This window comes from Hippocampus guttulatus, chromosome 9 (genome assembly GCF_054856545.1).
Source record: "Hippocampus guttulatus isolate MCC_2025c chromosome 9, RoL_Hgut_1.0, whole genome shotgun sequence".
Classification (NCBI taxonomy): Eukaryota; Metazoa; Chordata; class Actinopteri; order Syngnathiformes; family Syngnathidae; genus Hippocampus; species Hippocampus guttulatus.
Genome location: NC_141269.1, coordinates 19,254,203 through 19,267,281, shown reverse-complemented (window position 1 = coordinate 19,267,281; position 13,079 = coordinate 19,254,203).

Sequence of the window (13,079 nt, the reverse complement as noted above, 5' to 3'; positions counted from 1 at the left end):
TGACGGAAAACTGACACCTTCAAAATGGCGGCGACTGCTCCCTGTTACCTCGAAGGGGGGTTTTGACCACTTTTGGAGACACATTGTTGTAAACACTAGCCATTTTGCCCGGCACAACTGAAATGAACGTGGGCATGTTTTGTTGATGTTTGCACTTTTCCAACATTGGACTTGTGGCCGAGTGTGGGATACATTAAGCGTTGGAAAAAATTAAGATGACTTTTTTGTTATTTTGACAAATTTACATTGTATTTGTTTATTAGAAATTTAGAAATTGTGACTACGCTGTCAGTAGTTAAAATACTTACATGTTTACTCAATACGGACAAATAGCACAATCATAGCAACAAATCATTTTGTAGTGGTCTTTTATTACCCCATTCCCCGAGCTATATAATAGAGAGACACGTTGACGAACGAGAGTAAAATGAGATTTAAATTGAAAAAATGGTTTATGTTCAAACTGATAAACTACTGTACAGACAATATATACAATATATATACACAGACCATAATCGCACAGTTCCACCCTGCAACCTCGAGATGGCGTCGTCACGACAAAAAAGATGAAACCACATTGCCGTACACAGGAACAAAATGTGATGCTGATCATGTGCCAGCAAGTCAACAGCATACCTGTCAACTCATACGGTTTAGCCATAGTTCATACGGATTTTGTGGTGAATCTTACGTATATGGCCGTATCGCACTAATCATACGGATTCTGAAAATTTCCGTTTTTTGTCCCCCCCCCCCCCCCCAACAGGTAGTTCCGTTTGCTTTTGCCCAGAATGGTGCTAGTCTACTCGAATGCTTTCATTTACATTTCCAAAGTAAATATGAATGGATGCTGTAACTTCGAGCCGATAGGTCAGCATTTGGAGTTGGTGAAAAAAGTAACGCAGGAATACAACTCTGAACACAGTAATGCCACTAAGTAGAATGATGATTAGACATTAACCAGACATTGTATTATGGAGATGTACAATAAATATCATTGAAAATTTCGTGGGTTTTTTTTCTGCCGTTATTTTGACATATAAAATGCTTTGGTATGTTATAAGGATTTTTTTCTCTTTATAAGGATTTTTTTGGTAGTTTATACAGGTTGGTGCTCCGAAAAGTTGACAGGTATGCAACAGTGCACTACCATAAGACTGTAAGAAGGGATCTGAATATATGTACTTTATGTAAATACGAGATTGGGTTAAACAGGCAAACGGGGTGCTTGTCTGACATTCAGATACCTGTTTATTAAGTAATGAGAGAAAGACAACGTTAAAGAGATTCTTGGTTGACAATTGCGTTAAGTCAACTTTAAACAAACAGATGAGTGTTCTAAAGGAAGATTAAGGAAGGGAGAGAGCCACTTTTGTGTTGTTTTATTCATGGTAGGAGATGGCTTGGTCCTTGCTCTGCTGTTATCTGGTGGACTCTACTCCGAAACTACAACGATGGCTACTGCTACCACATTAATCACCTTGACACCACACACAACACACGCACAGGCACACATACGCACACACACACGCACAGGCACACATACGCACACACACACACACGAAATCACCTAGCATCAGCGTGTGCTGATCCACTTTGCTCCACCTACAGTACATTTCCTCACCTTATTAGCCTGCGACAGAGGGAGGGAGAGAGAGAATGATCTCCTAACTCATCTCTGTTTCTTTGCGACACATTTGTCGTTCTCTATAGAACTCATAACAGTGCCTATGGAGGGGGGGTTGAGTTGATGGCCTGTGTTAGAAGCGTTTGCCTGCAGAAAGATAGTGGCTGCCATTAGTTTGGACTCACCACCGCCTCCATGTGTGCATTGCTGACGGTCCAGTGAGCTGCCAGATGCAATTCTTTGCAGGACGAGATCCTTCACCCCCAGCAGTTGCCTATACTTCCCTCCCAAAATGAGACATTTCACTACAAAATCAAACAATCCATGCGTACATTTGCTATACTGCTCACCCTCATTAAGGCCACAGTTGAGCCGGAGCCAATCTCATCTGATTTTGATAGGCGGTTACACCCTGGACTGGTCAGTGGTCACAAGCTAATTACACGGTACATACTGCAGTGCGTACAGTGCCTTGCAAAAGTATGAAGACACCTTTTTCACATTTTGTGACCTTCACAAACATGAGTGCATTTCGTTGAGATTTTATGTGGCCGTCCAACACAAAATAGCTCCTACTTATGAAATGGGATGAAAACGATGGATGATTTTCACATTTTTAAGTGAATATTAATCTGAAAAGCGTGGTGTGCATTTGTATGCGGCCTCCTGTACTCTGATAACCCAAATTACAACCCAGCGCAATCAATTGCCGTCAGAAGTCAGTTAATTAGTAAATAGAATTCACTCACTTTTAAAACACTTGTACTATGAAGGCCTCAGAGGTTTGGTGGAGAACATTAGTGAACTACAGCATCATAAAGACCAACAAATTCACCAGACAGGTCAGCAATTACGTAGTAGAAAAGTTTCAAGCATGGTTAGATCATACAGTAGAAAAAAAATATATATATATATATATATATATATATTCCCATCCCCAGAATTCTATGGAAAGGAATATCCTTCACCCGGAATAAAAACCTATGCATTAACATTATGACGACGATATTACGTGTTATCGGAACTTGCGTAAGCGGAAATTCCACTACCCGTAACCCGGATGGAGGTGTATTGCCGCTGAAGCTTAAATACACACAACGCCCACCCGATGCGACGGAAAATGCATAACGCTGAAACAAGTTTTCACTTCGCGTTTTTCGATCATCAGATTCTAAACGACGACGTGTAAGTGAGTTTTTATTGCCGTGCGTTTTACTGTAATTGTGAATGATTTTAACTTTATTCACTTACGTCCTGGAGAACGCGGCACTAGCTTAAAAGCAGCACCCACTCGACATGACCGAAGAAACGTGTTCGCTTCGCCGTTTTCATTCATCAGATTCGAAACGAAGACGTGTAAGCGACTTTTTATTGGCGTGCGTTTTACTGTAATTGCGAAAGATTTTAACTGTATTCACTTATGTCGTGTAGATCATCGCATCGAAACGTAGAAGAACTGTAACGACTGGAGCGGAGCGAGTGAAATGCATCTGCTTGAGCGAGGCCGGACACAAAGTTAAAAAGATCCAGCAGACACTTGGAGTCGGAAAGACGCAAATCTATGAAACTTAAAAAAACAAGGCATAGATTCAACTCCTCATGACAAGCCACCATCCAGCAAGGAAGCAATGCAAATGGCAACAGAAATCCTTCAGTATGCACAAGAATTACCAGACATCGGTGATCAACGGGACAGTTACTTGCAACTAGCAAGAAAACTGTATGACACGCAGGCAAACATTGTCATAAACCAAAGAATGCATCCAACAAAACAATCCAAAATACAATTTTTTTCCCCAGGACAGAAAAAAATAAACAAAATACTGTACGTATTTTACTGTTGTGATTTTTTTGGGATACACCTGTATTGCAGTTTTTGTTATATAAACAGTTTTTGGACAGTATATTTTTGTATTTTATTGATTGTGTTGTTACACGTGCATTTTGTCAACATACTTGCAGGTTCATAAAGGACATGTACCATGCTCATTTCCCAAATGAGGAATTTCTGTTATCAGGACAAATTGGACAGCGCAAACACGAGTCCATACTAGAGAATATTTACTGTATATATATACAGGTATATACAGTATATTATATATATATGGGCGGCCCGGTAGTCCAGGTACCAGAGGTACCGGGTTCAATTCCAGCTGCGGCCATCCCTGTGTGGAGTTTGCATGTTCTCCCCGGGCCTGCGTGGGTTTTCGGATCAAGCGGTTCGGAAAATGAATGAATGAACATATATATATATATATATATTTGTATATATATATATATACACATGGTGTATATGTATTGTATTGTATATACATATATATATATATATATATATATGCAGTATATATACCGTGGTCTGAATCTCTTCCTTTGGCCACCTTATTATCTGCAGGAATAATAAGGTGGCCAAAGGAAGCGATTCAGACCACGGATGTTAAGACCCGAAAGCTCCTAACCATGCATGGAGGGTTCCATCCCAAATCCAGCACCCTGAGACTGTACGCAAGCCGAAAAGAAGGAGGCCGGGGACTAGTGAGTGTGAGAGCCACTGTCCAGGATGAAACATTCAAGCTCCATGAATACATCAAGGAGAAGGCTCCAACGGATGATGTACTCAGAGAATGTCTCAGACAATGGGGAACAGAAGATGAGGCGCTGGAAGAGGGACCATCATGGGAGGACAAGCCCCTACACGGGATGTACCACCGGACCATAACTGAAGTGGCCGATCTCAAGAAGTCCTATCAGTGGCTAGAGAGGGCTGGCCTGAAGGACAGCACAGAGGCACTCATCCTGACTGCTCAGGAGCAGGCCCTGAGCACCAGAGCCATCGAGGCCCAGATATACCACACCAGACAAGACCCAAGGTTAGGTTGTGCAAACAGGCACCTGAGACGATCCAACACATAACTGCAGGGTGTAAGATGCTGGCAGGGAAAGCCTACATGGAACGCCATAACCAGGTGGCTGGCATAGTCTACCGAAACATCTGTGCGGAGTATGGACTGGAAACCCCAAGGTCAAAATGGGAAACACCTCCGAAGGTGGTGGAGAATGACAGAGCGAAGATCCTGTGGGACTTCCAGATTCAGACTGACAAGATGGTAACGGCAAACCAACCGGATATTGTGATCATAGATAAAGGGCAGAGGAAAGCCGTTGTAGTGGATGTAGCGGTCCCAAGTGATGGAGACATCAGAAAGAAGGAACACGAGAAACTCGAGAAATACCAAGGGCTCAGAGAGGAGCTGGAGAGAGCCTGGAAGGTAAAGGTGACAGTCGTGCCGTGGTGGTCAGAGCACTCGGGGCAGTGACCCCCAAACTAGATGAGTGGTTGCAACAGATCCCGGGAATAACATCAGACATCTCAGTCCAGAAATGTGCAGTGCTGGGAACAGCAAGGATACTGCGCAGAACCCTCAAGCTTCCTGGCCTCTGGTAGAGGACCCGATCTGAATGAGGGACGGACACCACCCAAGGGGTGAGACGAGGATAGGATTAAAAAAAAAAATATATATATATACAGTATATATATATGTACATACACACACACACACACACATATATATATATATATACACATACACACACATATATAATCTTGGGCGGCCTGGTGGGCCAATGGTTTGCGCATTGACCTCACAGTGCAGAGGTTGTGGGTTCAATTCCAGCTCCAGCCTTCCTGTGTGGAGTTGCATGTTCTCCCCGGGCCTGCATGGGTTTTCTCCGGGTACTCCGGTCTCCCGCCTACTGCCCGAAGACGGCAGGGGATAGGCTCCAGCACCCCCATGACCCCTGTGAGGATAAGCGGATCAGGAGAGAGAGAGAGAAAATTGAGCACCATTAGAGCTGTGTGCGACATGATGTAAACTAATGGGCTGACTGGTAGGGGCACACACAGTAGGGGGTTGTGTGTTTGAATGGGGATTAACATGGGGGACACCAGGAACAAGTCCATAAATTCAACTGGTGCAGGCAGAGCAGCTGAATCTTAAAATATTTCCTACTGAAGCCACTCCTAATATCCTCAAAGTTCATTCAGTAACGTGGACCACATTTGTACAAAGAAAATGGATAGTTGAGTTAATTGTGGAACGGTAATTATTTTTCTTTATTATGAGTTACCATGATGGCCAACTGATTAGAACATCGACCTCACACTGCAGAAGTCTGGGGTCCGATTCTGTCCCTGACCTTCCTGTGTGGAGTTTGCATGTTTTCCCCATGCCTGCCTGAATTTTATCTTGGCACTTCGGTTTCCTCCCACATCCCAAAAACATGCATGGCGTGTTAATAGATCATTTTAAATTGCCTTGAGGTGTGATTGTGACATTTTTTTTGTTTGTAGGACTTCTGCTGACCTCATTGCATTTGTGTGTCTAATTGATGAGATGAAATTTTTCATCACTATTACTGCTGCCAATTTAAAAAAGAAAAAAAACCACCTCTCGATTGTCTGTAGATTTTAAAGTGTGCTTTTGGGTGTGGGAATGCAATAAACACCTCTGTCGGCAAACCCCAACCCCCAACTACCATCTCACTGCTGTCCTTCAGCATCCCCCCGCATCTCTTTTTTCTCTGTCCAAGATGGTGAGAGCATGAGTAATGTTGTTGTCACCACTGCAGGTCTCCATTTATCAACGTTAGATGGGAGACCGGAGAGTGTATGGCGGATACGCCAGCACGCACGGGAAAAAGAAAAAGTGAATGTGTGAGGAAAAGAGAGATGGAGCAGTGATTTGAGGAGGGAAGGTAGTGGAAGGTGGCCGCGGTGAAGAGGTGAGGCGGCTGACATAGAGAGCATAGAGAGGTGAGTTTGGAAAAGATGGATCACAACAGCAAGATTCTGGACCTGCATGCGGTCTGTCAAATACTAACAACAAGGTCACGGCTTCATTGTTGCTATGACTGACAGACAGAATGATTAAGGCTTGGCTCTTAAATATCAAATCCAAGTACCGTATGCTATTACTGATCTGGGGAAAAACACAATCGGTGCTGAAATTTGGAGTTGTGTGACTTTGGAGTTTTATTGAACTTAACTGCAGCATTTGATACAGTGGATCACAGTATTCTGCTGACTCGTTTGCAGCACTTGGTGGGCATTGGCGGCAGTGCTCTTGAGTGGTTTAGGTCTTATTTAGCTGACAGAACCTTCTGTGTCATCCTTGGCTGCTCTGAGTCACGCACTGCTCCCCTGTCATGTGGTGTTCCACAGGGCTCAATTCTGGGGCCTCTGCTGTTCTCACTGTATCTGCTCCCATTGGGTTCCATCTTAAGGAAACATGATATTCCCTTCCACTGCTATGCAGATGACTGCCAGATCTATTTCCCACTGAGCAAGAAAGACGCCTTCTCATTAAGGCCACTCCTATCCTGTCTGGAAGAAATCAAAACCTGGATGGCACAAAATTTCTTGAGATTCAATGAAAAGAAGACAGAGGTGATATTGTTTGGTCCCAGTGGCCCTTGTACATTCCATCCTGTAGACTTGGGCCCCCTGTCTCCTTATCTTAAGTCAACAGTCTCAAACTTGGGCCTTAAACTGGACAGTGATTTCAAACTTGATCGGCAAATTGGTGCCGTAGTTAAATCCAGCTTCTTTCACCTTAGACAGCTGGCCAAAATAAAACCTCTCCTCTCACATGAACACTTTGAGACAGTAATTCATGCCTTTGTCACATCCCGGCTCGATTACTGCAATGCCCTTTACTTTGGAGTCAGCCAGTCCTCCATTAAGCGCCTTCAGCTCGTCCAGAATGCCGCTGCTCGCCTCTTGACTGGTACTCGTAAGAGGGAGCACATAACTCCTACTCTGGCATCCCTTCACTGGCTCCCCATTCATTTTAGAGTTATTTTCAAGATCCTCTTATTTGTTTTCAAATCTCTGAATAATCTCGCGTCACCTTACCTCTCTGAGCTCATCCGCCCCTACACACCTGCCTGGCGCCTCAGGTCTGTGGACCAGACTTTATGAGAAGTACCAAGAACTAAACTGAGGCTCAGAGGGGATCGAGCCTTTTCTGTTGCTGGTCCCTCCTTCTGGAATGACCTCCCACTGAACATTGGGCAAGCCTCCTCGCTGCCCATCTTCAAAACCCTCCTCAAAACTCACTTGTATTCTTTGGCATTCGACTCAGCATGACTTAGATTTGTTCTTGGTTTTATTGTTTGGTGCTTTCTACCGTCTTTATTACCGATTTGTCTTACTGTCTATTGTGCATGTTAAATTGCTCCATGTACAGCACTTTGTATGCAGCGATGGCTGTTTGAAAGTGCTCTATAAATACTGTTGACTTGACTTGACTTTGGCAGAGCAGCACGCTGGCCCATTGGTTAGCACTAGCCTTACATTTCGGAGGTTCGAGGTTTGAATCTCGGCTTCTGCCTCCCTGCGCCGAGTTTGCATGTTCTTGCCATGCTTGTGTGGGATTTTGGCAGATACTACACTTAGACCAGGGGTGTCCGAAGTCGGTCCTCAAGGGCCGCTGTCCTGCCTGTTTTCCAGCTCTCCCAGGAGCGAAACACCTGATTCAAATAATCAGGAACGTTCTAATGCTGCTTCAGAGCTGGCTGATGATCATCTGAATCAGGTGTGTTGCAGCCAGGAGAGCTGGAAAACAGGCAGGACAGTGGCCCTCCAGGCCCGGAGCTGGACATGTCTGACTTAGACAAACGAACTATTCATACTCACCTTAACACTGATTGACAAGGTCGCCTAGACTTCGCCTTCTCTCCACATTTCAAAAGCATCTTTGAGAGCTCTCTGGTGGACTGGTCCAACAGCCAGATACACTCTAGACTGGTTTGTCAAAGTCAGCTGTGATTGGCTGCAGCTCACCTGTGACCCTAATCAGGACAAGTAGTTTAGAGAAAGGGTGGGTGGATGGATGGCCTTGGGAAAGGTCTCAATCCAGTGCCATTTTAGTTTACCCTTTTCATCACCCAGATAATAATTTGTAACCATAACCAACCTGACAAATTGAAACAGACAAAATAACATGATGAGTGCATTTTCCCTCAAATGTAAATTTAAGGATAGGTTAATGAATGGACAAGTTGTTGCAATCCCAATGACTTGCACAGGTGGGTTCCAGATATTCATCAAGTGTATGTGACCAAATGTCATGAATGCATCTACTGTACACGTTCCTCCCCAAATTTCAGAAAGTTAGGTCCATTCCTTTACTTTGGAGTAGACCCGAAACAGTGGGCGCGAGACTTTGTCAAGAGGGGCGTGTTTGACCTCGGGGAACATGCTTTTTAATTTTTTATTTCGATTTTTTTTTACTGTCCTCGAATAATGTGCAATTGCACCTCCACTACATTAGGGGGCAGTGGCGCTCTCATTGGCAAGAGTGTGCACAGGGAGCATTCGCTCGGTGGTGTAGGGGTTTTGTTTGCACTGAGCATGCGCGCTTTGCATGTAGCCCAGAGTATGAGTATGAAGTGTAGACACGAAGTGTAGCAGAAACCTCAAGTTACACCATGAAAAAATTATTTAACAGGGATAGAGACAAACGAAAGTCTCCCGAAAGCTAAGATGAGGAAATATGACGAAGCGTTGGGCTTCGCTGTGACTATGGTGGGAGACGAGGAAAGACCAGTGTGCTTACCGTGTCAAAAAATGTTGGAAGCGGACAGCATGAAGCCAAATAAAATAAGGCGTCACTTAAATACATTGCACCCCAATCACGCCGATAAGCCGCTTGAGTTTTTTTCAGCTAAAATGTGCCGAATATTGCCAACATTGAGCGGAGCTGAGAGTTGCTGTGTCCTGCTTCAAACCTCAATTCAAAAAGCTATGCATTGCAAAAAGTGTTCATTGTAACCATTAATCCAGACATCATCTTTGATAAAAAAAAAATCTGCACATTAAAATTATTATTATTTTAATATTGTGCTCCCGAGTTAATGTTGGTGGTCAGTTTGAATGCATTATTATTAATTGAAATATAATTATTTTTTTTGACTGACCATGTCAAACCATACTATATTGACTTTATGTAATTTTATTTTTCAGTAAAGGATTTAATTGTATTTTTGAATTTCAGATGCACTTTAAATCTTTTCTGTTACAGTAAATAAAGCTATTCTTTGTTGTAAGTTCGTCCATATGTCTTTTTTTTATTCTCTTATACATTAATAAGGATACAGTGTTATGCAGAGGTGTACTTATAATTTGTCTCTAAAATTGTTATACTTTTTATAGTTGCGCAGAAAATAATTGAGAAGCACTGCAGTAGAGTGAAAACATTTGAGTGTTACAAAAGAAACAAAAGGCCAACAGTCCTGCTTTGAGTTTCAGGTACAGTATTTAGTCTTACTTGAATGGATTTCAGGCTATAAGTGATATCTCCAGTCCAGCTGTAGCAAAGAATGAGAAATCTGAAAATCTTCTGCTTGCAAATTGCAGACATTGCATCAAGCATGTGACATTATCAAATGTATGCATGCACTTTTTGTGATGGTTATCCTGGATTTCTATCCAGCCGCTTTCAGTTGGTTGTTCTGGGGAATTGTTGTACTGTACTACAATAGGATGTCCATACCAGATCTCGAGTCAGACACTGAATTCAATATCCATCGTAGTATGTGGTGGCTAACAAAAAGGGAGATGTATCCGGATTGAATTCTTTCAAAAACACCCCAAGATAATTTGGACACGATCCATCCAGGTTGGTAATAGTTTCTGATTTTTCATTTTAGTTTGTTTTTGTTTTGTTTTGTGTGTGTGTGTTTTAAAATTCGAATCAGTTTTAATTCATTTTCAGAGAGCGTCTGTTAGTTTTAACTTGACTAAAATGCTTCGTTTTACATTAGTTCGTATTACTTAAGAAATACACCATATTTTAAAACCAAAAAAAGAGTTGAGTTTTTACTACACTAAAAAAATTGTGCACATTTAAAAAGGTTTTAAAGACAACCATCCACATATCAAATACATGTTATTGTATAACAGTCCACAGACTTTGAAGTCCAGTAAGTAGAAATACTGCTTCTAAAATTGGATGCATCACAACTGCAACAACATCTTGAATAAAGATCTCACTTTCCATCCCTAGTTTGCCAAGTTGCAGTGTGTTTCTGGCTGAATTGGCATTGAGAAGTATTATACACTTCATACGACAAGCCACTTGCCCACTTAATTTTATCTGGGAGTCAATCAAATTGTCTGGATGGTTGAATAGATGCACGGGCATGCAGTGGGGCCCCTGAATTATTTTTTTGGGAAAGGCGTGTCTCTCGTTAAATCTCGCTAAAATGTAGCACAGCATTTCAGAAAAATAACATCAAACCAACAGTCAAACATGGTGGTGGGAGAGTGATGGCGTGGGCCAGCTCCTTCAGGACCTGGATGACGTCCTGTGATTCATGGAACCCTGAGGAAGAATGTTTGGCCATCAATTTGTTGAACACACGCTGAAGTGCATTTGGGTTCTGCAACATGATATAAAACACATCACCAAGTCAACTTCTGAAGGGCTTTAAAAAAGGGGGGTTGGAGTGGCCTGGTCGGAGACCAGACTTGAATCCAGGACTGTCATTAAGTCCAGCTTTATCTAGTCGAAGTCAACTCCGAGTCCCAAACGTCAGAGTGAGGTCATGAGGAAACCTTCAGATATAAAAGAAATGAGGAAATGAAATTTCCCTCATTTTGTGGTTGTGAAAATAATCAACATTTTTCTCAACACTTTGCGCTTGAAATTGTTTTTGGTATTTACACACAAGGTTAATAAAGCAATGTGGGTTTATTCATGGTGGTCGACCTTGGGGAGGGGAGTGGGGTGTCGACGAAGAGATGATCGGGCACCGGGGAGCAGCAAACTGCACCGAGCAGTGAGTGGCAACAACAAAAACAGCCGAAAATGAACGTGAACACTGCGGCAGGGTTTGCTGTCCCCCATTACCCTCGCAGTCAGGTTATCCAATCAAATGGCCAATCTGACTGTCTGAAAAAACATTATTTCATGGTTGTCTTTAGAAGGAGGGCATTCATTTTGAGGAATAAAAACATTGTTGGACTCGGTCGAGTGGATACAAATACTTTGCAAGTCCAATGGCCAATTCTTAAGTTGATGGGGTAAGTAGTTTTTATGAATCACCATTAAAAATGTTAACTTTGCGTGATATTTACCATACACGTGGGGAAACTCTGCAAAAAACAAGAAGACTTCTCCATTTGCCACCATGTACTGTAAATGTTTCCATGGTGCGCCCAAAGAAAACATATCATCTTTTCTGTGATGTTAGTTTAAGCCAGTGGTTCTCAATTATTTTCTGTCATGCCCCCCCTAGGAAGAGGAAAACATCTCGCGCCACCCCCCCCCCCCCCGCATGACTATAAATAGTACCATTTGTCTATAAAATTGTAAAAGAACACCTTTGCATACCACTGTATCCTTATTAACGTATAAGAGAATAAAAAAAGAAAGAAATACGGACCAACTTACAACAAAGAATAGCTTTAGTAACTGGAACAGAAAAGATTTAAAGTGCATCTGAAATTCAAAAATTACATTAAATTCTTAATTTAACTATAAATATTTTTTGACTGACCATGTCAAACCATACAAACACTGAAAAATAAAATTACATAGACTGAATAAATAATAACGCATTCAAACTAATCACCAACATTATCTCAGGAGAGCAATATTTAAAAAACTTTAACCAGCAAAACAAAAATATTATAAAAGTATTTGTGTGTTTTTTTTTTAAATAAGATGATGTCTGGATTAATGGCTACAATGAGCACATTTTGCAATGCACAGCTTTTTGAAGCGAAGTTTGAAGCAGGACTCAGCAACTCTCGGCTCCTGCTCAATGTGTAGCCGGGACCTGTATTATCATACTGAAGTAGCAGTCACAAAGCGGCAGGATTGTTGGCAATATTCGGCACGTTTTCGCTGGAAAAAAAAAACTCTAGCAGCTTATTAGCGTGATTGGGGTGTAATGTCTTTAAGTGGCGCTTTAATTTATTTAGCTTCATGCTGTCCGCAACCAACATCTTTAGACACATTCAACTCACCGATCTTTCCTCGTCTGTCACCGTAGTCACATTGAAGCCAATAGTGATGGGTCGTTCGCGAAATAAACCGGCTCTTAGAGCCGGCTCTTTGAAGTGAACGACGGGAGCCAGCTCCTAATAGGGAGCCGCTCTTAATAGGAGCCGACTTTTTTTTCTCCTGTTCCCCCCCACACTCTCACCCCCCCCTTCGGTTAAAGCCGCACGTGATTGGTCAAGATCCGTGGTAGAAGAGGGAGGGGAGGGTTACACACACGCGCGCGCGCGCACACACACACACTGCAGTGAAGAGAATGGGGATGAGTAAGAGACACACAGCGGCACACTGAGAGCAGCACACGAACAGGAGAGACAGGGAGACGAGAGAGAGCTCGATAGCGCTACAGAGAAAAAAACAACACGGTGGAAAGTGGAAAGGTGAGA